This window comes from Eufriesea mexicana, unplaced genomic scaffold (assembly GCF_001483705.2).
Source record: "Eufriesea mexicana isolate 0111107269 unplaced genomic scaffold, ASM148370v2 scaffold739, whole genome shotgun sequence".
Classification (NCBI taxonomy): domain Eukaryota; kingdom Metazoa; phylum Arthropoda; class Insecta; order Hymenoptera; family Apidae; genus Eufriesea; species Eufriesea mexicana.
The window spans coordinates 305,574-332,858 of record NW_016908892.1 but is presented as its reverse complement, the minus strand read 5'-3'; positions in this window follow the sequence as shown (position 1 = coordinate 332,858).

Sequence of the window (27,285 nt, the reverse complement as noted above, 5' to 3'; positions counted from 1 at the left end):
ATTATTATAAAATATTAATTATCCTGCTCGAACTATTACATCGAATACAAAGAGCTCGACGCGTTTCCTCTAGAAGAAAATAACGGGGTCTCAGAGTTGTAAACAATCCTTAACCTAACCTAGTTCCAGCGCGATATTTAAATAACGGAAACACCTCGGGGAATTGAAATAAATCGTAATTGAGTAGTTGCATCGGTAATTCAATCAGATTCGATAATTTTCCGCCATTCATCCGACGGTGTTGAATGAACACGTTCAGGCATAAGTTATCACGATCATTATCATCGCGAACGGCACCGTGCAGTGTTTCGACACGTCATGCAGCCGGTTTTCTGGTGACGACAGTCTCGTGTAAACGTATTCGCGCAATTAGACTGGTTTTTTATCGCGAGTTATCGCTCGCGGCCGCCATTGTTACACAGGCGTTGTAGCCAGAGCGAATATTCCCAATGCTGCGTGGAACAACGACGGAACAAAGAAGTATTTCTCGGCCATCATCAGCGAGATACCATCCGAAGTGGCGAGCTGTTAACAATAACTCGTCATCCAACGCCTCTAACGATCGGTAATTAGTATTATAACCGGCGTTTTTCCGTGTCAGGCGTCGGAGTAATTAGATTTCGATGACGAATTACGAAGAAAATAATTAACGCTCGTGAATGCAACTTCCAGTTTCGTCGAATTCCATGCAGCTTCTGGGAACTGTCAAGGTGCTTAATTATCGCGAATATTCCTTCAGTGGTCAATTTCGAATAATTGATAGCTCTTCCGGAAGTGCTTCGTGAAAATTAAATCATTAACCTCGCGTTTAGGCCATTACGAAAATTATCTTGTGTATCGTGCATTTAAATATTATAGATTTGTCTTTCAAGAAATTTGAAGTATGAAAAGATGGACTATCCGTAGTCAATAGTTTATCATTGGGAAATAGCAAATAAAACATCGCGATGGCCAATTTCCAAATATTTTTACGAAATTTTATTTAAAAAATTTATTTTATTTTATATTACGTAGCAAGAAATCCTTGTACCCCAGGATTTAATTTTGTGAGGCTACCAAAATTTTTTCAAAATTCGGGATAAAGGGTACAAGAAAAATATCAAACACAATTTCGAATAAGTTTTGTCTGATATTTTATCCGACAAAATGTTATAATGATTAAATTATCGGTTGGACTCATCTTCGTTTTATTTCATGGTGTCATAAAGCAGGACTTCTTACTTCACACTCACAGGCACGAAATAAAAGGGGAAGGAGGAGAAAGAAATCATTAACCTTCGAGATTCAGATGGCCTTCTTACACGAGGCGTAATTAAGGAGTCTAATGTCGGACCGTGACTGCGGTGCAGTCGTTAAGAAACACACGAGTGTCATAATTTCGCGTAATTAAGGCTGTCTTCGGGGTAAAAGCGGAATCTGCTTTATCCCATTTGTCTATTGTGCGAACGAAATCGTACGTAACTTAACGATCGAGGAGAAAAGATGTTCGGGCAGAATTTAGTTAAGTATCGACAAGCACTTACTACATATTTGGTTTTATGACTCGGTGTAAACCTTGAATCGTTATGCCTTTCGCTCGTACTATCGGAATAAATTAACCATATTCCCATAAAAGTTTCTCCTTTTCGACATTTATGTGCAATTTATATATTACAATTTTCCCATTGTATCGCAGGACAATTTTTTCCCTGTCATTGTCTGATGATTCTTATGACAGGTCATCTCGTCACGTGTAATTACAGTGAATTTTAATTTATTAGTGGGTTATTCAAATTGATTAATTCCATTTTTTAATAATTTCTTAATCCCTTGGCATTTCGATTTAATTATGAAAAATTATGCATCGAGGTAGTACTTAATTTTAGTTAACCATAATCCCAGATAAAATTAAATAAAAATTAAAATGGTGTGAAATATAATTATGGTCGTATGATTAGCGTAGCTTATAATTACGAAATTTGACATGACATCAGATTCGTCATTATAGTGCAAAGGATTAATTAGGATGCACATAATCGATTGTACATATTTAAATTGATCATTTTATCTTTTAATAACTAAAAGTAACCGAATGAGTCTCCTGAAATTATTTTTGGAATTATTTAAATTATTTAAATTATATAAATTATTTTTGAAATTATTTAAAATTATTTTTATGAAAGATCTAGCTTAGTAATCGGTTTATTATAAACTTTTCGAATAAATTAAAATTTCCTCGCAATTTTCCACTAAATTTCGCATCAAATCGCGAGAAAAGCTCATCCAGACGCATAATTCATATACGATGCTTCTGTATATCGAATTTGTCATTCCCACAACTGACTCTAAATTCGCATATTTTAAAAATACTCAATCAATTAGTAACACAGACCAGCGGTTCTCAATCCACATAACCTGTCCCACTGGCACGGTGTAAAATTTTAAATTGCATACCCTGGTGTACGCTATAACGTGTTCATGCTACTTACAAACAGGTACGTGACTTAATCGCACATTGGTGGACGATATCAAATAATTAATCTGGACGAAGTTGACCAATGTAGCCAAGTCACCCGTCCAAATCTTTCAAATCACTCTCTCAAAAATCCAGCAATTAAAAACATAATCCAGCAATTACCAGTGCTGACAAACTCGAAACCGAGTTGCCAACATGGCATCTCAAACAGCCACTTATCGAGCCGTTTAAACTAGCTCACTTTCGAGCTTACCTCTCAATCCGAGTCCATTGGATCGAAAAATTAATCAAGATCGTTGCCTCGATACTTCTCGATCGTTTACACGAGGATCGAGATGAGATCAGTTCTCGTCGCTGGTTCCTCGGAATCGCGTTGTTTTAGCCGGCTCGCGGCTCGGCTCGCTGAATCATCGTGGATGACTCGATCGATAAATTATCCCGTTTCGAGTTCGAACCGTCTGTACTCGGGATCTTCGGAGTTTACGATAATCCTTGGAAATAAAAATTCCAACGACACGGGAATGGAGGGGCGTGGGGAGGGGAAAAATGAGCCGCGTTACGTAAGTAGACGGAGGGTCAGCCGGTGGAAAAACGTGGCCGGGATCGAGGATCGATCGATGATCGAGTAGCGATAAGCGCGTCGATTCTGCGCACTTGCGCGACCAGCGACGATGATAGTCCAAGCACATAAATAATCCGGCATAAATCATGCCTCCCTTTCTATTCTTGGATCACGGGCCCCGCTCCACTCCTAGCACGTTCTTTCTCCTCTAGCATCACCTGTAGCCCAATGCTGTAACTTAACGTCCTCGTTATGCTAACGCACGCTCGGTAACCATCACGATGATCACTGTTCATCATTTTCTTTTAGATCCGATGAGACGAAATTTTGGGTCTAATTCTTGGAAAATTTATTTTGGTAATCGCAGGTCATTGTTCCGGTTTGGATCAGGTTTGGGTTAGGTAAGAATTATAGTAAGATTATAAAAATTCTGATAAATAATATTGGTTAGGATTTTTGAAAAATTTTTGGGAAATAATAGCAGTTAGGATTTTTGGAAGATTTTTGGAAGATTTAATTGTAGATTATTGTTTTAATTTGGGTTAGGTAAAAATAATAGTAAGATTATAAATGTTCTGATAAATAGCACTAATTAAAGTTCTGGAAAATTAATTTGGAAAATTTTATTGTTGATTATTGTTCTGGTTTGGACGAGTTTCAGATGATTGGTCAATTGGGTAAATTTCGCGTGAACAGAGAGGAATGCAGACCTCATTCCTTTTAAACAAATAATAATATCAGTACAGTATTAATACGAGCAAAAATTATAGTAAGTTTATAAAAATTATGGTAAATTATACCAGTTAAAATTCTTGGAAAATTTCTGGAAAATTTAATCGTAGACTATTGTCCCAATTTGAGTTAGGTAAAAATTATAGTAAGATTATAAAAATTCTGGTAAATTACACCAGTTAAAATTCTTGAAAAATTTAATTATTTATGATTCTGGTTTGGACGAGTTTGCTCAATTGAATAAATTTCGTGTGAACAGAGATGAATGCAGACTACATTTCTTGCAAATAAATAATAGTAACAGTAGTAGGAATAAAATTAATAATAAGTTTATAAAAATTCTGCTACATTACACCACTTAGGATTCTTGGAAAATTTCTAAAAAATTTAATCGTAGATTATTATCTCAGTTTGGGTTAGGTGAAATTAATAATAAGTTCATAAAAATTTTGATAGATAACACCAGTTAAAATTCTTTAAAAATTTAATCGTGGATTCTTGTTTCAGTTTGAATTAGGTTCGTGTTAAATAAAACTAATAGTAAGTTTATAAAAATTCTCACACCTCTACATGCATCAAATCGATTTTCTCATTATCACCTGGATAAACAATTGATTCAGATGCTATGGCAAAAATCTATTTCGCGAAATTCTGTGTAATTTATTGCTCCGATAATTCACCTATTCCATTACAACTCTTAGACATTCAAAATACGCACACACATATCTCTTTGCTAAAATTCTATCTCGCTGCGTTTACTCATCGGCATTTATCCGTCTGTCCAACAGGGAACTGCGCGTGGGAAATGTTCACTAAATATTCGCATGGAATATTTCGCGCGTTTGCATATTCACGGCACTCGATTTCCTATCCAGCATTCGGATGCATTATTTATTTCAATTTTATTCCCTATCGGTTGACCAATTTAGCACATTGTAATACGCGGTATTACCGGCAATCGTTAACAGGTTTATCGGGTAGAAATTACACGTGTTCCCTCGCTTTTTCATTTCCCTTTTTTTCCCATTTCGCCTTCTATCGCCAGCGCGAAACCCGTCGGCATTGATCAGCAGCAGCCCTTCGTGCACGATGGCGGACGTCAGCTCGTCGACAATCATCGAACAACGAGTAATGAATGACAACACGAAACCCGTAGACGATTTACGAGCTCTTTTAACAGCCGGACGATCAGCCTAAAGACTCTTTTCCTTCGCGTGTCCCGCGTGCGGAATCGTAATTCAATATTTGAATTGCAATTAAAACCGATGACTGCGCAGTTGGTCCGCCATCTTATCCTTCGGGTCGACACCTCGCTTCTTCGATACTCGCGCGAATAAAGCTGATTTCCTCCCTCTATTTTCGCCTCATCCTTCGGCTGTATTTCAAGCTTCTTTCAGCCGCGGGTTTTTCACTTGGAAATTCGTATTCGATTCGAGTTACACGCCCAGGCAAATTAATTCTACAGGTTACGCGCCAAGTGCGAATTTGAGGTTAGGTTTTCGGTAGGTTACAGATATATATAGTGTTAGTCGCAGGTATTATATTTAAATGAATATATTAAATATTTATTGAGCAGTATAATAGTTATATTGTTAGAGATATAATAGTTATATAGAATATAATAGTTACTACTGTAGCACAGGGTAAAAATTATTCTGCAGGTTGCGCGCCAAGTGCGAATTTGAGGTTAGATTTTCGGTAGGTTAGAGATATATATAGTGTTAGTCGCGAGTATTATATTTAAATGAATATATTAAATATTTATTGAACAATATAATAGTTATATAGAATATAATAGTTACTATTGTAGCACAGGGTAAAAATTATTCTGCAGGTTACGAGCCAAGTGCGAATTTGAGGTTAGGTTTTCGGTAGGTTAGAGATATCCATGGTGTTAGTCGTGGGTATTATATTTAAATGAATATATTAAATATTTATTCAACAATATAATAGTTGTATAGAATATAATAGTTACTATTTTAGCACAGAGTAAAAATGATCGATGAAATATGTGTAATTGTATTTACTCTTTCTCATGGTACTCGTACACACGTTTACCCTCGATCAATTCTGAATTACAACTGACTTACACAATTACTCTCTCAATTGATTTCTTTTCTTTCATACATTTCATAAATATAAATATGAATAGTCTATACCACGCTTCATTCATTGCACGCTTACTCGATCTAATCATTCTTTCTTACATACATCATTTATTTTTACATCGATACATTTTAATATATATGTATATTGAAATCCATGTTAACCATTACCACACTGTACTGTGGTACTTCGGAAATATCTAGGAACTATAATAATAATATTAATAATAGCAATTCGTTTAAAGGGGAATTAAAATTTCATTGAAATATAATTTCATTGAAAATATAAGGAGAAATGATAATAATTATATTGTAATAATAGTGATTCTCAGTTTAGCGTGAAAGGTGTGAGAAAAATAAATTTCCCACGGAATATTTTCATGTAATTGGTTTTAGGATCAGTTTGGAGGCAGAGAAATCGAGATACTCGAAGACTGCCGGTTTCCTTGCCGCCCGAACGGGGCTAGGAAGTATTTGAAATTCAAATCGAAGGACCGAATCGCGAGCTTCGCAACGCATCGCGTAAGAGCTTCGTTCCCGTGCAAATTCGCCTCGCTTTCGGCAAACACGCGAAGCTTTCGAGCGGCGCTTAATGAACACAGCGCCCTCTCTTCAGCGCGTTATTACGCGGTTCGCGATCAAAGAACGCCGGGAATCGAGCTTCCGGCACGGGAAGGGCGAGCTCGATTTTTGTTTGTCCCTCGTGGCACCTTTCGCGCCATTTCACGAAGAATCGTTGCTGCAAAACGGATACAGACAAAAGCATTTTCCGCTCTAACACCTTGCAAATATCGTCCCCACGTGTGTGTCCCCCGAAACGTGTCCTTTTGTCACTGGAATATAGTCTAATATACGACAGAAATACAACACAACGTGATTTTTCTTTTTATTATATTTTAACCAATTTACACTTCGCTATTAATATCATAAATCTCTAATTTGTGTTCAAATATCGTGTAATAATATCGTAATTACAGTTCAGTGAAAAGCCACACTGAAAATTATTAACTATAATTACTCTCTATTATATTCACATGTATGCACGATGCATTTTATATTCATCGATTGCATATAAATTTTATATTATTATATTTACGATGCAAGTCAACTAATATATATAGTAACATAGTTATATACATATTTTGTTTATATTTAATTTATATAACTATGCTACTATAACTATGTTACTATATATATTTGTTACTATTAACTTGCATCGAAAATGTGAACATAATAGATATATGATATATGAAGATAATAGATATATATATAGTAACATAGTTATATATATATATTGTTTATATTTAATTTATATAACTATGTTACTGTATATAACTATTATATAATTACGTTTACTATATATATAATAATTACTATTGACTTACATCGAAAATGTGCACATAATAGAGAGTAATTATTATACTTAATAATTTTCATAATATATATATGTATGTGTGTATATATATATAGTAATTACAGTTCATAGCAACTATGACAATTTAGTAACATCAAAAACAAGAGTTTAACATTAACCTTAATTCTCCTCTCCTTATAACTCTAATCTCCGAGCCATCGAGTTTGGCATTCCTCCACACAGACACTTCTTACTGGCAACAAAACCCCTAAAACAGCCTAAGCACAAAAAAGGCCAGAGCCAAGAAAGAAGTGGCAAGAATATTCGCAGCAGGAAAAGCCAAGGATAATTTCCCACCGCAATTAACGCGGCGTTAAAACGAAAAGGAAAGAAAAAAAGAGGAAAAACATAGCGCGAATGGCGCTGAATTAAAAGCCAAGGATCGTTGGACCGAGGCTCTTATATAAATTTATACACGAGGAACCAAGTTGCATTCCATGGTCGTCGTTAACAGTTGTCAGTGTCGGCTACCGTCGAAGCGAAGGGTCGTCGAGGCGATTTTCGATAATCGAACGACGGTGCTGCCGCCCCCGGGGCGGCTGAGAGGCAGAGCCGAGGGAACGGGAGGAAATTACGAAGAAACCGTAGGTGTCCTCGCAATTTCTATATATAGATATTACGACGCGCGATCGCCAGTCAGATAGAGATGGCAATAAATTCGATAAATCGATTTGTTCAGCCGCGGCGACGTGGTCGTGTCTGCTGCGAGTCCGCGGCCGCCATTACGCGACCGGTGAACCGCCATTTCACTCGGGTCAGCGAGGCGCGAAATTTTGAACGTGACTCGGGAACATGAGGATATTCAGGGATATTTAATTCGTAAATAAGTAACGATGGTTTATTTATTAATTTGGTTAACTTGGAAATAGGTAGTGATGGCTCTTTAATTGTGATTTAGTTCTTTAATTCTTTAATTCTTTCTTTTTTTAATTCTTTAATTCTTTCCTTTTTTAATTCTTTAATTTTTTAATTCTTTAATTCTTTAATTCTTTAATTATTTCTTTCTTTAATTCTTTAATTCTTTCTTTCTTTAATTTTTTAATTCTTTAATTCTTTAATTCTTTCTTTCTTTCTTTAATTCTTTAATTCTTTCTTTCTTTAATTTTTTAATTCTTTAATTCTTTCTTTCTTTATTTCTTTAATTCTTTAATTCTTTAATTCTTTAATTCTTTCTTTCTTTAGTTCTTTAATTGTGATTTATTTATAGTCACAGAATGTGAAGGTTAGTTTCGTTTATATATTTAGCAATATAAAAAGTTAATCATAGTTTATTTATTATCGACTATAGTCTATTCTTATTATCACTATTCTTGCAAAAGAATAATATATTGGAGTGAATCTAATACATATTCGCAGCATACATATATGTTTATAAAAATTTGTAAAATTTTCTGTTTCATTTATCCAGATTTTCTCAAATGGATGATTTAGCATTCTAAATAAATACTCGATAAAAATCTCGTAGAGTATTGTATAATGATTACTTTTGAATACAATCAAACTGACTCAATGTTTTCTCGTTGTTCCTCGAGTGTTAATGTTAATAGTATCTGCTACTAGGAAAATGAATCACATGTTTTAATGTGTTTTCGACGCACGGAGCTTAAAGACGAATCGCTGTTAATCCATCATATTGTATCACAACAATCATCGCTAAATAGGATTTGAATAAGACGCAATTTTGCAGAAAATCTATGAAAATTCTAAAGACTTCATCTGACCTTTTCTTTCATAGTCACAGATACAACTTAGAAAAAGATGTTTGAAACAATCGTCACCAATAATAAGGATAATCGGTATACTCCAGTACCAAGTCCTGAATCCGAAATTTTTTCAAACTCGATATCGAATATAAATAAAACATGTCGAATCTTAGACTCTCTTCGTCAATTAACACAAGAAATCGAGTTTCATCAATCCCCCAATCGACTAATATTAGTAGTGGATGAAATATCAATAACGATAAGAACAATTCTTTATTTAATTACAAAAATGTGATCAAACACAAATATCAGGTATAAACCTAATTAATTTCTCGCAATCACATGCCCACACCTATTTCCACTATTATAACTCAATTACAACTGATCTATGCCCAATCTCTCTGGTGTGTTCTTTCTACTTTCATACATTACACGAACATACGCAATTCACACACACCTCGATCATTACACGCATACTCATTTATCACGATAACCTGAATCCTATCAATTAGATATTGGCATCCCATGCATATTTGTCTCACTCGTCCCTTTCTTACAGACATCGCTCCTTTATTATATCAACACACATCTATATTCAAAATCTGTGTTAACCAATACCACAACTAGCATGATTAATTTTGATGTAGACCTTTGTTTAGACTGTTCTCTTAATCTTTTTAAATGAATAACCAATATAGCAAATAAAGACCAAAGACCTAGCTTCTTTACAACCTCTTGTTTGTTATTGCAATATGGACAGTGCTATGCATCTTCTATTCTTAATATTTCCTATATCCTTCTATACATATCTGTAGTATCGCAGGATTTCCAGCTCGTGTATAGGTAACTTTAGCTCAGAAAGTCACGAGGGTTCCAGGGTCAGGTCGGTTGGAAAACCCCCGACGATGCGTCAGGCCCTTAGCATGACCATATTCTTTTGGAAAACGTATTCAGGTTGGGGAAGATATAAAAGAAGGCAAACGTGGTTAGTGAAGAGTTCTTCGGAAAGGTGATTGGAAGAGAATTCTTGAGAGACAGTTCTTCAAAGGAGTTCCTAGTTGTGTTTTAGTTGTGAGCCATTAGTTGTAACAGGCTGAACTGTCATTGCGTTGTTGAATTAAATTGTAGTCGATACAGATTCGTATGCTTAATCCTCACCCACATATTGTTAATCTATTATATTATTATTGTTGTTAATTAATAAATAGTAGTTCTATGTACCACCACCCAAGTCTCTACATATCCTATACAAATCTCGAAACATTCTTTGAGAGTGACAGCTCCTCCAAGTTCTGAATTCATTTTCAATTGCTTCACACTAGCATGTTCTCCAATTTGATCACTGTTATTTTGAATAATATTACACTTAGTGGCTTCGACATGAAAACAAAGAATTTGTTTCGGAAGAATTTCAGTGTCACATTCGAATATCGTCCCAAATAAACGCCATGGAAAATCAGCCAACCAAAACGTTCTCACAAATCTCATAAACAACCCGAACCTCCGCTCGCATGATCCCAAAACTGAGTCTCCGAGCAAAACAACCGCAAGGTTGCATTAATAAACCTCGACAAAATACCATTTCCAGCTAATCGAGGCACCTATCCGGACAGCAATAAGAACAATAGGATGGCGAAATTCCACTTGACGAGGTATCTAAGGCTAAATTACGGCGCACCATGGAGGGGTCGCGTTCTCCAATTAGAATTTCGTCGCGACGCGCGTTTCAGCGAGGCTGTATCCAGGTGTGCGCGCAGCTGATGCATATATTCATGCGGTCGCCGAGGCTTGGACCGTGGAGGATTCCTGAGGATGATCTAAGTGCCTGAGATTAATTATTTCGTCGCGTCTAATTAATGTCCGCCGCTTGGTACGTAATTGCCGCGCCGCGCGCGGAACGCGCCGCTCGTCCGGGCCGCCTCGATCGGATCTCGATCGATTATCGAACCACTGGTCGGATTAAAATCTCGCCTGTCGAATGGCCTGCGAGAGGTACGCGGACGCGACAGGGAAATGGGTAAGCACCGTGAACGCGACGATGCCGGGACCTGGCTCGATTGAGATGGATAGATGTTTGCTCGAGATAATCCGGGATTGTTTCTTTCAGGGATTCTTGGCTGGGTAGGTCCGAGGGGGGTAGCGGAATGTCGCGGAAGAGGAATTTTTCGGGAGTCTTTGATCGATAGTGTGGGTTACTCTTGTGGGGTGGAGATGTTGGGAAAGGGGGATGAGTTTTGGTGAGGCTTGGGAGGGCAGATTTTTAGATGTTTTGATTAATGGAAGGACGTGGATGAGGAATTTTTGACGAATTTTTAGAGATGATATGGGATACTTTTGTGGGGTGTGAATGTTTGAGTGAATATTTAGTTAGTTTGGTTAATAGAATGTCGCGAAAGAGGAATTTTGGTGGGCCTTTGATGGTGATGTAGGAGGTGGATGTGTAGTGTTAATATTTAGGTAGTTTGGTTAATAAAATGTCGTAAAAGAGGAATTTCAGTAGGCCTTTGGTGGTGGTATGGGAGATGGATGTGTTGTGTTAATATTTAGGTATTTTGATTAATAGAGAACATGATATAGGAATTTTTAACGAGTTTTCAGGGCTACTTTTTATGGGATAATTTTATGGGACGTAAATGTTCGTGTAAATATTTATGTTTGAGTGAATATTTAGTTAGTTTGGTTAATAGAATGTCGCGAAAGAGGAATTTTGGTGGGCCTTTGATGGTGATGTAGGAGGTGGATGTGTAGTGTTAATATTTAAGTAGTTTGGTTAATAAAATGTTGTAAAAGAGGAATTTCAGTAGGCCTTTGGTGATGGTATGGGAGATGGATGTATTGTGTTAATATTTAGGTATTTTGATTAATAGAAGAACATGAAATAGGCTACTTTTTATGGGATAATTTTATGGGACATGAATGTTCGTGTAAATATTTATGTGTTTTGGTCTTTGGATTATTTGTAAAATTTATAGGAATTCTAGTGCAAAATAATTTTTGTATAAGAATAAAAGGGTAGTTTTCATATGTACATATAGATATCCAGGTATTTTGGATGATATATTGATCTTTAGATATTTTGATTAATGAAATGGCGTGACAGAAGAATTTTTGGTGAGTCTCTGATGGTGGTGTGGATTAATGTTGTAGGATGTGGATGTTCGTGTGAATAATTAGGTATTATATTTTGATTAGGCATATTGATCTTTGTAGAGTGTAAAATAATTTTAGTATAAGAATAAAGGAGTAGTTTCTATATATGTATATAGATATTCAGGTATTTAGGATAATATACTGATGTCTGATTTATTGTTAGACTTGTGAAGAAAAATGGAATTTTGTGAATGGAGAATTTCATACATATTTCCTGGGATTAAATAAGTTGAATTTTACTGCAGGAGGGAAGGGTTGATTTTTATATGTAAATTTTAGTTATTTTGATTTTTCTATTATTTTCTCTCCTTCTTTCGTTAAATAGATCAAGTTCTTATAAAATTCTCTGCGATAATTAATAACTGAAAAATTATTCGACAATATCGAACAATTAATAGCTGCTAAGTAGAAGACAACAAACCCCTAATTACTAAATTAATATTCAGTAACATCCAACTAGCCCAATATTCCTCAAAATAATTCTCAGCTCTCGAGTAAAATATTTTATCCCGTCTTGAAACCTCATTTCAATTTCCACTATCAATCCCACTCAATGCCAAACACCCAAACACGTGAAAATTGGAAAATCTCCTTGGAAAATCACAAGTAGTTGCTCGAAAAATCCCGAAAAGCCCCACTCTCTTCCGCAAACTCTGCGAGCTACCCCGAATCGACGTAAAACAGAATCTAGTCATTAAATTCGCCGCGTTGGAGTATCCCGAAAAACCGTAACAAGGTTAGCAAAGCACACTCGTGTGCACCCTAGAACCTGGACGCGTCCCGTGTCGGCAATTAACCCCCGGGGTTAATGCTCCGCGTCGCAACGAAGGAAGTTGGTTCGATAACGAACTCGCGGCGTCAGTGCCGGCGAAATTGAGTTCCGTACCGGCGCGTCTGATATTCCTGTAAATGGAAATTGGTACAAGGCAGGGCGTAATGATCGCCACGGATCGCCATATGTAGCCGATCGGGATCGGATCGATCGTCGGGTTCGCAGCTGCTCCGCGCGAGTAATTAATCGGCCGGTCAGCGATCGAGCAATTTACTGAAATCAATCTGGTCTAGCTCCCATGGGACCAGTCACGGCCTTCCGACGCTTAATAAAGATTTATTCGCGGGGAAAAAGCGATCGATGTCCCGTTCCTCCGGGTTGGCCGACGAGGAACCGATTCGCCCAGAAATTTGATGCTTCTGATGATTTTAAAAGGAGAATTTCGATGAAATTTCGGTGTTAATACTTATGATAATATCGAAGGAATTCTTCTTCTTTATTTTCAAAGGATTTTCTCAAAATTTTCGAAATTTACTTTCTGTATTCTTATATTATTCTGTCCCAAACTGAAAACGAATATTGTACCTGTAACATTATTAGAGTAATATTTTTATTTACAGGATATTCACGAAAGTATTTCATTCTTGAATTACATTTGTAAAATGTATACTCACTTAGACCTATCAATTTTAACGATAAACTTTAAGAAACAACATAACCTCAAATCTCGTTTTATTCCAGAGAATAAATAATAAATGGAAAATAATCGGAAATATATAATAGGAGTCTAATTTAAACGCTCGTGATTCAAATATAAATTAAAAATAAGTGAATAAGTAAATTAGAAGTGGAGAAAAAATTTCTTCGTTCATGTTCCATTGAAACTTCACCGGCAATACTTAAAATTCTATACTCCAATACCTCAAATTTCGTTTGGTTAGAGAGAATAAATAATATATGCAAAATAACCAAAAATATATAATAGGAGCCTAATTTGAATGGAGATAGATCAAATATAAATTAGAGATAAATAAATAGGCAAATTAAAAGCAGGGAAAAAATTTCTTCGTTCATGTTCCATTGAAACTTCAGCAGCCATATTTAAAATATATATACTCCAATACCTCAAATTTCGTTTCATTCGGGAGAAGAAATAATATATGAAAAATAATCGTAAATATATAGTAGGAGTCTAATTTAAACATCACTAGATCAAGTATAAATTAGAGATAATTCATTCAGGTGCATCAACTTTAACGATAAACTTTAATAAACAACATAACCTCAAATTTCGTTTCATTCGACAGAATAATATATGAAAAATAATCGTAAATATATAATAGGAGTCTAATTTAAACATCACTAGATCAAGTATAAATTAGAGATAATTCATTCAGGTGCATCAACTTTAACGATAAACTTTAATAAACAACATAACCTCAAATTTCGTTTCATTCCAGAGAATAAGTAATATATGAAAAATAATCGGAAATATATAATAGGAGCTCAATTTATACGTCAGTAGATCAAGTATAAATTAGAGATAAATAAATAAGTAAATTAAAAACAGGGAAAAAATTTCTTCCTTCATATTCCCATTAGGACTTGAGCGGCCATACTTAAAATCATATACTCGAGAGGATCAGATCCTATCCTATCCTAAGTAATTCCAGACTCCAATCTAACGATAAGATCTATTTTGTAACTGGCTGACGAAGATGACGGAACGTTTCGTTAGATAAAAATCATCGGTTCCTCGATCTCTGGCTGGTTGGGATCTAAGGTCGATGGCTGCGAACGAAATCGACAGACCGAACGCGGCTTAGACGCACGTGAGGTATTAGGCATTTACACAGGCATCCTCTTGGCGGAAGTGAACAGAGCGAAATAAATTGCCACCTGGCGGACTGTTTATTACACGGACAAATTAGAATTCTGTTAGGCCAGCAGTCATACTCGAACGGGCAGGGCAGTTACTTACGTTGGCGTAAGTCATGCCGGCCGACGGCATTCTCTCCGCCATTTTTGTTCGATATACCGAGGGAAACGCGTTCGTAAATCCGTTCCACGGCAAATTTCCTCCCTCCCGATATCGTTATATGTATCATCTTACAGACTTAATGGCGTCCGTTGTTCAATAATTTTCGTTTCACGGAAAACTCAGCGCGATCGTGCAACAGGGATCTATCGATCATGATGTTCTTCATACGATACTCGTATTACTAAACCATATCAAATTAGTGTAGTATAGTCATTTACGTAAGTCGAAAATGGTATTAATTGAATAAAATTTTGTACAATAAACGTAATCGAATTTTCTAAATCGATTATGATAAATTGACAGGATTGAATATTTATTATTCAATTTCGGATTTATTTATTATTAATACTCCTTTACTTTATTAGTATTCTTTATTAGTATTATAACATGACGAAAACCGGTTTTGGGACATCGAAAATTGACAAAACAACAAGAACAGAATAACACAAACTCAAAACTCATAAAACTAATTTAACTCAGGAAAAGAACACCAAGATTTTTATTGGCAATGGCTGATTCGCGATTTCTTTGGAAATGGTATCCTATAGTATTCTTAATTAGTATTCTTTATCCTTTTACTAGTATTTACTAGTCTTAGTATTATTAGTATTCCTTTGTAATCGAAAACACTGTATTATCCAATATATTGCAAAATTTCCATTTTCAATACAGTCCCATGTGGAATACACTAATTATCCAATACATTGAAAAATTTCCATTTTTTGTACAGTCCCATACACAATTAAATACCTGCAGGTCGCAATTGAACCCTTTGATATGTAAATGAAACGAAACTTAAAATACCAATAAAATATAAATAGAAATAGAAATATTGTAAAATAAGAATACGCAGATTTTTTAAATAATCTCAGATGTGGAAAACACTGTAATTATCCAATACATTGAAAAATTTCCATTTTCAGTACAGTTCCATACACAATTAAATACCTGCAGGTCGCAATTGAACCCTTTGATATGAAAATGAAACGAAACTAAAATAAATATTGTAAAATAATAATAATATAATAATAATTTTTTAAATAATCTCAGATGTCCTTGCACCTCGTAGAATCGAATACAAGAGCCAGGACAAAATTGAAATTTTATTCCAGTAATTTAGTAATTCGATTAAATAATTTCTCGAATAACGGCCAAGGGGAAGAACGTTTTTCTCGCTGAATAGTCGCAATTAACCCTCCTCCCGGGATAAAAGCGTGACAAACGCAATTTCTCTGCGTTGCAGAGCAGTCCGTGCAAAAAGGAGAAACAGCTCGCTGCTTAAACACTGTGTAATAAACCGTAATAGCAGCTGGTATTGGTATCGCGAGCGGATCAAGCAGGTGTCATTGAGAGCGGAACACAATGTGTCGAGGTGGGTGAAAAAGAAACGGGCACGATCCCCCGTCGATCGAGTTCGTTTTTTCCAGTACCGTTTTAATCGAACCGATCGCGATCGGAAGCCGTTGATTGAACGTGTCGAACTGGAGGCTCGCGTCCTGTTGCCATCACGGAGAAGATCGGATCGAGCCTAGCCGAGATTTTGATCGATAGAACTTCCTTGCTTTATATTAAATCCCGTCTCTCTTCCTTTTCCCGCTCATCGACAGCCTTTCAGCTGTCCGATACTTCGTTTTCGTATTTTACGAGAGTATAGTCGTCTATGAGACACTGTCATACCGGTATACAGCTATATTTATTAACGTATTTAATGTACAGGTAACCCTCCTATAACACGGTAAATAGGTTCCTAGAAAATTCCGTGTTTTGTGAAACCGTGTTGCATGAGACCTAGTGCCAGTACTAGAAGGGGGGTTACGTTCCGAAAACTTAGTAAAAACAAATTTCTTTTCTGATTCCACATAAACAACTTTATTTTTATTAAAAATATAAACGTATGTACTATAACAAAATGTAGTACAACACAAAACAAAAAAGCAGAAATATTATTTTAATTTAACGCAATTTTAATTTAATCAATTTCTTCGTCGTCATTGCTCGTGTAGAAGTACAGTGTTGTACAAAGATTTTTGCAATTTTCTTATCGTATTTTCTTAGAGCGGAACCGTGTTGTAGGAGGATTCCCGCAATTTATGAATCGTGTTATAGTAAAACCGTGTTATAGGATGCCGCGTTGTAAGAGAGCTACCTGTACTTTGAAGGGAATTCAGGATTATGAGGGGGATTATTTAACGAGGTTTATTTGGTGGAAAAAATTAATTCCCTTTCGGGGATTGAGAAATAAATTTATTTGACATTCGCTAATAAATTGTGCCACTTGAGCTGAACATCTGAATTATTTCCGCTGCTATTGGGAGAAAGAAAAAGTAGCTAAAGTGGGCCTAAATGGTTCCATGGCGTGCATTTGACGATGCCAAAGAAATGTTGTTTTAAGGTCTTGAATGTTGAAAGCAGATGTCAAATTGCGGGAAAAAATGGCGGCAATCTTGAGGTGACGTTCGAGGTGACCTTGAGACGACTTCTTTTTATCATCGCCAGATTCACGGCTTGATATTGTTTGACCTTCGTATTTAATACCGTGGTCGAAATCCGGTGTCAAATATTGTTGGTAAAACGTACAATAGGAAGAACGTGAGAATAGAAATCTTATGTGAATTAGGCAACTTTTCAAAGTAATATACTGTCTATGAGAAAGAATATAAATTAGGCTAGTCCCGGGGTTATTAGCATAAACGTCACGAAATTATTATAGCGAAGAAATATCTTCTCTTCGTTGGTATCTAATCTCAACAAAATGTCACGGTTATTATACCTTGAAATCTCATTACGATAAATCTTGGATTAATTAATTTTTCAGTAGCTTGCACATAAATTTCTGGAAATAAAATATCTCCCCTTAATTAACTATTAATAAAATGTCACCCTTTATTATGCACTTACGTCTAAACATCTTTTTATTTTTAAAATCCCATTACAATAAATTATAAACAAATCACTCGAATATTCCATTTCATATAAATTTTTGAAAAAATTCTAGAATTATTAGAGTGTCAAAGAAGTAGGTCCCCTTAATTAACTCTTACCAAAATGTCACCCTTTATGATGCATTTACACCTAAGACATTTTCATTTTAAAATCCCATTACAATAAATTATAAATAAAAATCATTTAAGTATTCTATTTCATAGAAATTTCTGAGAAAGTTTTAGAATTATTACAGACTCAAAGAAATAGGTTCCCTTAATTAACTCCTACACAAAATGTCACTCCTTATTGTACACTTACACCTAATATTTTTTCCTTTTTAAAATCTCATTACAATCAGTCATAAATAAATCATTCGAGTATTTCATTTTGGAGAAAATTCTAAAAAAATTCCAGAATTATTAAAGACTCATAGAAGTTGGTCCCCTTAATTAATTCCTACTAAAATGTCACCCTTTATTACACGCTTATACCTAACACCTTTTTCTTTTAAAACTCCATTACAATAAATCATAAACAAATCACTCGAATATTCCATTTCATAGATATTTCTAAAAAAAATTCTAAAATTATTGCAAACTTAAAGAACTATGTCCCCTTAATTAATTTCTACATAAAATGCCACCCCTTATTATACACTTACACTTAATACTTTTTCTTTTTAAAATCTCATTACAATAAATCATAAATAAATCATTAGAGTATTCCATTTCACAGATATTTCTAAAAAAATTCTGAAATTATTACAAACTTAGTGAACTATGTCTCCATAATTAACTTCTACCAAAATGTCATCCTTTATTAGGTAATTACACCTAACACATTTTCCATTGCATAGTAATTTCTGAAAAACTTTTAGAATTATTATAGACTCAAAGAAGTATGTCCCATTAATTAACTGCTACCAAAATGTCATCCTTTATTACACGCTTAAGACGTGACATTCTTTCCCTCTTAAAACCCCCCATTACATAGAGTCAGGCTGTTTCGAAAACCCCCTGTTAAACCATCGCAATTAAAACACCACGGTGTCTCTAAACCTATCCACCTTCTCTCAGCTTATCTCCTTTTTCTTTACGGCTACTCAGCGTCATAAAACTTCGTTGCTCCATGCAACATTCAGCAGCTCCTCTTGTCACCCGATTATGCTAATCCGTCTCATCGGGTTTTCGTAATACCGGGCGTATTAAATGTTTTCTCATTTCCTTCGTTTAACACATTCTCGTTGCGCCGGTTCATTATTCCCCTCGTTTAATATTCCCACATCGTTCACCGGTCCATTATCTCACGCGAAGCGTTACAATCGCTTCCTTCGTTTAATACCTCCGCGAACGATTTTCTCCTGTTTATTGGCCGCTTCGCGAGCCTCCATCCGCGTCAATGTCGCGTTAACGGGTAAAAATTCGTTAAACAGCCCGATTGCCGAAGAGTTGATTGATAAGTAACTGGAATGAGCGAACGACGATTAAGCTACCCCCGTGAAAGCCACCGATTTAGCTCTGATTTATTGGCAACCGGTGTTCACTGTGCACCGTGCCGTCCGTTCGTACCTGGGACATGTCTGTCCTCCTGTGTCTGGATCCGAGTAGGTATTGTTCCACATTTGAACGATATTAAATGAACGTGGGTGTCAAGTCCGAAATTTTATTTCACCCTTCTGCGATCACGAATATTCTTATGGGTGTTATGACGAAGCTTGGCAGATTTTAGGGATTAGGGATTCGTACAGGTGTCCTAACGAGATTGGACATAGATGTGTCATAAGTATAGTAGTTAAGAGTAGGGTTGACAGATATAGGGTGGAATATTCGTCATTGGACGACACGATGATAGACTGTTTGTTGATTGACATCATCGTGGACAGCAAGTAAAGAATTTTTATTTTGACACTGTTTAGGCAAGTGCAGATGCTGTAGATAGTTAGCTGCTCTGGAATTGGGATTGTATAGTATGTAGTATATAGTATATAGTAGTATATACTATAATTAACGTGATCATATAGTATTTAATATATTTAATATCAATTAATAGAGAATTACATCCTTAGGTGGCTAAAGTAAGCTAGGTAGGTCAACCATTACAGACTCTTCTGTTTTATTTTTATTATTTCTATCTCGAAATTTTGTATTTATGCTTTATGTACTTATATTTAAGGTGTACTTAAATATCTAGATATAATTTAGTATATATAATTCGCACTCTGGGGACCCTGATGCTGTTCACGAGTCTAGGTATACGTGTATCTTTCTTTCCTTCTAAATACAGTTCTGCCATCTTTAATACTTAAATTATTAATTGAAAATTGGAAACTTTAATCTAGACTAATGTCTAAAATAATTATGAAAGATCCTGTACCTTAAAATAATATAAATTTAATCCAGAAGAGTGTTCAGGCTCACTGAATACTAACCAAAAATGGGATCTTTATCTTTATCTCTACAGACACCTGTCAATTTGAACAAAATCAAAATTTTCCTTTAAAAACCAACGTGAAAAGTAACATAATTACACACTATTAATGTATAAATGGAACTATGAGACATGTATTTGTATAAAATTTATAGAAATACGTGTCAAAACCACGTGATAAGTCTGCAAATAGACATACATCATCCGCATAATGTAATAGTACATAATAAATTAGGACAAATTAGAGCAAGCTTCAATTTGCAGTTTCCAGTTTCGCGTGGAAGCTTGGACTGTTATGAGAATGCTGGAAGGAAGTCTGCTCTCTACCATCCAATTTCCCGAGATGCACCACGAGCAGTAAAAAAGGCACTGCTCTTACGACCTTCTCTATTTTCCTCCTTCCGAGCACCACCTACTTCGTGTACGCGAACTCGAGTGACGTTCTCACACATGTTGCAAGACCTCGTCGCTTTCTACATCGGGCTGACCGATCTGTCGATACCAACCTGAGGTAATCGTCAAAAACTGAAATCCCGATTTTAAAAGTCTCCGATAATTACAATTTTCAAGCCCCATTCCAGTTTCGTCCGGAAGCTTCGCACTTTTCTCGAGTCCTGGCAGGAGGAAGCCTACCACCTGTCATCCAGTTATCCAAGACGCACTGCGAGCAAGAAACAAGGTAGTCTCTTATGCTCTTCTCTATTTAGTTCCTCCTAAGTACCACTTACTTAATGTAGCGTCTCCAGTGAGTTGCATTTTGCAACACTCTGCCACTTCCATCTAGGGATCTCGAACGTGGGGCGTCGATACGCATTCGAAATGACCACCAAGATCGAAATCCACCATTTTAAGATATACACAGAAGGGAAGAGTGCAATTAGAATCATAATTAGTACCTCGGATCTTCGTAATTCTCCGCCTCGGAGTCTGGAAGCTGTCAATTCGAATCGTAATTAGAACTTCAAGCCTATTGACAACTTTCTGCATAGAAATCTCGAAGATACCGATATCTACCTAAAATTCTGGATCTCTGATTATGGGATTTGCATAGTCCTAGTCTCCTCTAATTGGAAATTCCAAAGTTCGACCCAGTTTCACACGGAAGCTTTCTATTTTCTTCGAATCCCGAGGGAGGGAGGCCTGCTGGCTGTGATCCAATTCGTGTGCCATGTTCCAATCTTCTGCATTTGCTTTCTCACAGACGCCATCTATTTAGTGTAACGAACTCGACTGACGTTTCATGAATTTTGCAACACCTTGCGGCTCCTCGCCTCGGAATCTCCAATCCTGCAATGTTTACCCAGGCTGACCAGTAAACTGCCAATCTCCAATTCTAAACCACCCATCGACCGCGTATGATAAATAAATAAACAAATACTGGCACGATGGTGTCCGAGAATAGGAGTTCCTGGGAGTCAGAGCAGAAACTCACATGGGAGGTTTCTGTTTTTAAAGAGCCTCGAAAGAGGAAGCCAGTTCCCTGTCATCGAGCGCCACATTTGCGCCACAAGCAGCAAAAAGGCACGGTTCTCGCCATGTTCTCACGCATGTTCCAACACGGAACACGCAGTTTATCGATAAACAATTTCCACTGTAGCTTAGTGGTGCAGCAGAAGCAACATTGTGCCAGAGAATCGAGGCGAGGAAGCTCGTCACGGGAACACTGCAATTTTCGCTGGTCGGGAGCCGCTCATCTGAATCCTCCTGAGCCGTGGTTAGCCCGAGTCTTCGAACACGATGCACACGCGGAAATAAAAGGGTACCATTGCGACTGGTGTTGGTTACACGTTCGCAGAAACGGCGATTTCTCGAGGAAACGGGTCGTGGAGGTGGCGTTGGATCAGCGTTTGAGAACCGAGTGCTTCGCATGTTGGTTAGGTTCGAAGGTCTCGAGGACACTTGTTCGATGCAGAGGAGATCGATGAAAAGATTCCTCTTTCTGATTTCTGACAGATTTGGTACGATCGATGAAACGAAATATTGGATACTTGGGTTAGGTTAGGACAGGTTGGGAGCTACCCCTGATTGGATTAAAATTATGTTTGCCGAGGACAGGGGTGTAGGGGCTCCTCAATACTCTACCTCGTTTCACTCTGTTTAAAAGAAAGTCTAGAAATGGAAATTTATGAGATTTCATCAATAATTATAATAATTCCCACAGAGGTCTATGATTCCTTGTCTTTGGAATATTTTTGTTATACTTTGATTTTTCCTGATTTATAATAGATTCTGTATAATAGCTAAAGCGAAATATTTGGTATTTGGGTATTTTATGTTACCCCTAGGTGTGTTTAAATTATGCTCGCTGTGGACAGAGGTACAAAGGTTCCTCAATACTCTACCTCGTTTCATTTTATTTAAAGAAAAATAAAAAAATGGAAATTTATGAGATTTCATTTACAATTATAATGATTTCCACAGAGGCCTATAATTCGTCATGTTTTGGAATATTTTTGTCATGCTCTGATTTTTCCTGATTTATAATAGATTCGGTATAATATAGATAAAGCGAAACATTGAGTTCTTGGCTATTTTATGTTACCCTTAGCTATATTCAAATTATGCTTGCAATGGACAGGGGTACAAAGGTTCCTCGAAATTCCACCTTCTTTCATTCTATCTAAAAGAAAATCGAGAAATGGAAATTTACGAGATTAATACTTCACTTTCGTAGTATTCGAATGATTTGCAGTATTCAATAAAACATTGATATTTCCAAATTCAGAAAAATTTTAAAATCGTCATATCATCTGTAACATATCGTGAAATAAAAATTCACATAATTCGCCGGATTTAACCCAAAAATTTAATTTTTGTAATTACAGGAATATTTTTCTACAATTTTCAAAATAACATTATACAAAAAGAAATCGAAGAAATTATAATATTGCGATACTAAATTTAACCAATGTTACACGAACTTGGTGTTTGATATAAGATAATATTATCCAGGGAGAAGACTATGAAAATGGCGTGATCGAAAAACGTGCAATTCCGGTAAACGTGCTTCTTCGGAATTGCTCTTCAAACGCGCGCTTAATGAAGTCATACAACGACGATCCGTGCATGCACCGCGATATTACGAACCGATCTTCGCGTTTAACTTCTTCTGCCGACAATTATCGCAATTGTGACGCGGCGTCGATTACGGTAATCGCGCGGGACCAGCAACTTCGCAACGTCGATCCGCGACTGCTGGTCGATCGCTCTTTCCCAGGCAACAAAACAGAGTTATCATTAAAGTCTTTCGACTAGGACGACGAAAGACCGTGTTACAGAGCGGCAATTTCGTTTCTTCGACAGCAGGAACGAAGTTCATTAGGAGCCGAGAAGAAACGAGTGTACTTCGCTGCTGTATCGCGGAAGTCGCCCTGAAAGTGCAAAAAGCGATCACATAGTCCGTGTTCCTTCTTTCTCCTTCCTCTTTGTTACCCACGATGCAACACTACTCGATTGTTGAAGAGAAAACGTCGGAGTGATCAATTTTTGTATCAGAGACAAAATTGTCACTGAAATGTCTTTTTTTAAATTCCGACGAGAAATAGTACTTCTAATATGTCATAGTGACAGAGTGTCAGTTTTTGGTATTCATTTGATGACAATATTCGCGTATGGGTTATTGATACTCGTGTTATTTAGGGTTCAGGGAAATTATTTTATTTATTGTCGTTTCGAGAAAAATATTTTTACGTCGGATACTTTATTCACGGGGCACCCTGACTATGAGCTACGTCCTTGAGTTCTTTAATTTTTCTAGGTTTCTTTGCACGTTTTTATTTTTGTGGTCTTCGGGATACTGTTCGGGGTTCGTTTATTTATGTTACTTCTGGTGTGTCATAGTGATAGAATGCCAAAGTGTCAGTTTTTGACATTCACTTGATGACAATCTTCGTGTATGCATTTAGAGAAATTGTTTTATTTATTGCTGTTTCGAGAAAAATATTTTTACGTCGGATACTTTATTCACGGGGCACCCTGACTATGAGCTACGTCCTTGAGTTCTTTAATTTTTCTAGGTTTCTTTGCACGTTTTTATTTTTGTGGTCTTCGGGATACTGTTCGGGGTTCGTTTATTTATGTTACTTCTGGTGTGTCATAGTGATAGAATGCCAAAGTGTCAGTTTTTGACATTCACTTGATGACAATCTTCGTGTATGCATTTAGAGAAATTGTTTTATTTATTGCTGTTTCGAGAAAAATATTTTTACATCGGATACTTTATTCGCGGGGCACCCTAACTGTGAGCCACGTCCCTGACTTCTTTAATTCTTGTAGATTTCGTTGCACGTTGTTATTTTTATGGTTTTCGTGACACTGTTTATATTTCGTTTATTTTTCCGCGTTTCCTTCACGGGGCACCCTAAGTATGAGCTACGTCCCTGAGTTTTTTCATTCTTCTAGATTTCGTTGCACGTTTCTATTTCTGTAACCTTCGTGACGCTATTTAGATTTCGTTTATTTTTCCGTATTTCCTTTGCAGGGCACCCTGACTATGAGCTACGTCCCTGAGTTCTTTAATTCTTCCAGATTTCGTTACACGGTTTTATTTTTGTGGCCTTCGTGACACTGTTCGGGGTTCGTTTATTTTTCCGCGTTTCCTTCGCGGGTACGAATTAAACTCGCCCAGGTTCCCCTGATTCAACTCGATAATTAACTTTCGCCGAGTTTCATTAACTCCGTTTGGCTAATACCGTTGCAAAATCGATGCCTCTGCCCCCGGCGAAAATTAGCAGAATGAACCCGGTGCACTCGTTTCTGGCACGGACGCCACGAAACGGAATGTCAATTACACCCCGCGTAAACACACCGGGTGAAATGAAACTTTTGATATCTAACTTCGTGGCCGTCCCCGCTCACCGGCTACGAAATAATTTTCCCGAGTGAAAACTCGTTTTTCGCGTGAACGAGATCGAGAAGATTAATATGCGTGTGTCGCGACGTTTCGGGAAATTAAGGGAATTAAATTGTTCCGCTTTTGTATTACATTATTTGGGTAATTACTAGGGAGAGACACGAGAGGCGTTCGTGTATTTTATTTTTATTTTTTATTTGCTTTATTCGATTTATATTATTGGTAGCAGAATGGATTCTGGATGCGAAAATGAATCGAAAATGTAGAGAAAAATTTTTCGATACTAGGCTTCGTTTTAAAGGAAATTGTCGTGTTTTAATTATAAAAAAAAAAATTGTATTTTAATTGTAAAAAATTATCGTGTTTTAATTGTACGAAATTCGTCGTCAGGTTTTAAATATTTCGATAATTCTTTGAGAAAATCAGTATCTTTTAATGTATCTAGTAACGCGTAGTAACGTGAGGCCCAAGATCGTAACTTAGCTACGCCCACCCAGCGAACATTCAAACCCAATTTTCTCCGGAATGAAGCTACGTATCGAAAAATTTCATTCCACACTTTCGGTCCAGTTTTTCCCACAGAATCACGCTGTCCTTCAATTTTTTCTTTTTTCCCTTTTTTTTAATCGATTCACCGTATAAAATTAAGCGTGGAAGAGAATGCTTCTATCCAATTTCCAATTCGTAATTAAGGACGAAATTAACGAACTTGGATCCGCTGACTTCGACCGCTCCACCTTCCCAACAATTTCCAGCTGACTACCCCTAGGGAATTCACAATTAATAGATTTCACGGCTGTCCAGCAATCGAATCCCGGTTTGCTGGTCGTCGACACGGACTCGGTGCGACGTGAAAAAATGCCCGAACGAAGAGGGGAAACGGAAGGGAAAGAAAAGGGCGGGAAAAAGTTGAGGAACAGGGATGGAGGGGGAAAAAAGGGCGACGCTGGTGGCTGCGCTCTCTTGACCGTGATAGATCAGCTCGCGTGAGCAGCGGATAATAGCCGATCGAACCTCGTCGAATCGATTGTGGACGAATTTCATTGTTCCATTCCCGGGGACGTAACATTGCGTTTCTACTGACACTGATACCAGCTCTTGCATTCTTTGTCGCCGTGATTCCGGAATCCGGTGTAAGAACTCGATGCTATACAGGTGGTGACTGCAAGCTGTCGAGAATTTAGCGATTTCCCTGAAATTCAGGTCTTCGTTCCAATCGATCAACGATTCTACGAATATTCTAGCGAGGATTGAGGGAATTATTTGTAGAACTAGCGTTTTAATTAATAGATATGCTGCTCTATTGGCAGGAGCTAATATTTTAACTATCAAAATACACCTCGTAATTATACTCAAATGTCTTCTAATCACTCTGTCATTGGAAACTCCCTAAGTTCACCCCTAACTCACAACTTAATTCTCGAGCATTTCTCAGCTGCTCAAACTCTAGTCAATTCTAGACAGACCTAGCTTACACGGTTCATAAATATTTCCAGAGAATCTTCAGAAAAATCGTGTCATCCTCAACTAGCAACAAACACTCACACTCCGCTTATCCCAATTCGCAAATATTTCAAGAATACTCTCAGAAAAATAGTGTCATCTTCAGATAGCGATAAATCCTAGGATCATACTCGAACGTCCAAACTCATCCTCGCCTAGCAACTAACCATATAATCATTCTCAAGCACTGGATCACCAAAAACATTTAGACTCCATCAACCCCAACACAGTTCATAAATATTTCCAGAGTAACCTCAGCAAAATTGTGTCATCCTCACCTAGCAATAAAGATTGGATCAAAACCATTTAGACTCCATCTACCCCAACACAGTTTATGAATATTTCGAGGGTATCCTCAGCAAAATTGTCATCCTCATCTAGCAACAAACACTGGATCATCAGAAACATTTAGACTCCACTTATCCCAACACAGTTCATAAATATTTCCAGAGTATCCTCAGAAAAATCGTGTCATCCTCATCTACATAGCAACAAACACAGACCTACCCCACCTACCCCAACCTAATTCGCAAATATTCCAGAAATAAATACCCTCAGAAAAATCGTGTCATCTTTAGACAGCGTTAAATCCTACGATCATGCTCAAACATCAAACCTTTGACATCGCGTCATCCTTGCCTAGC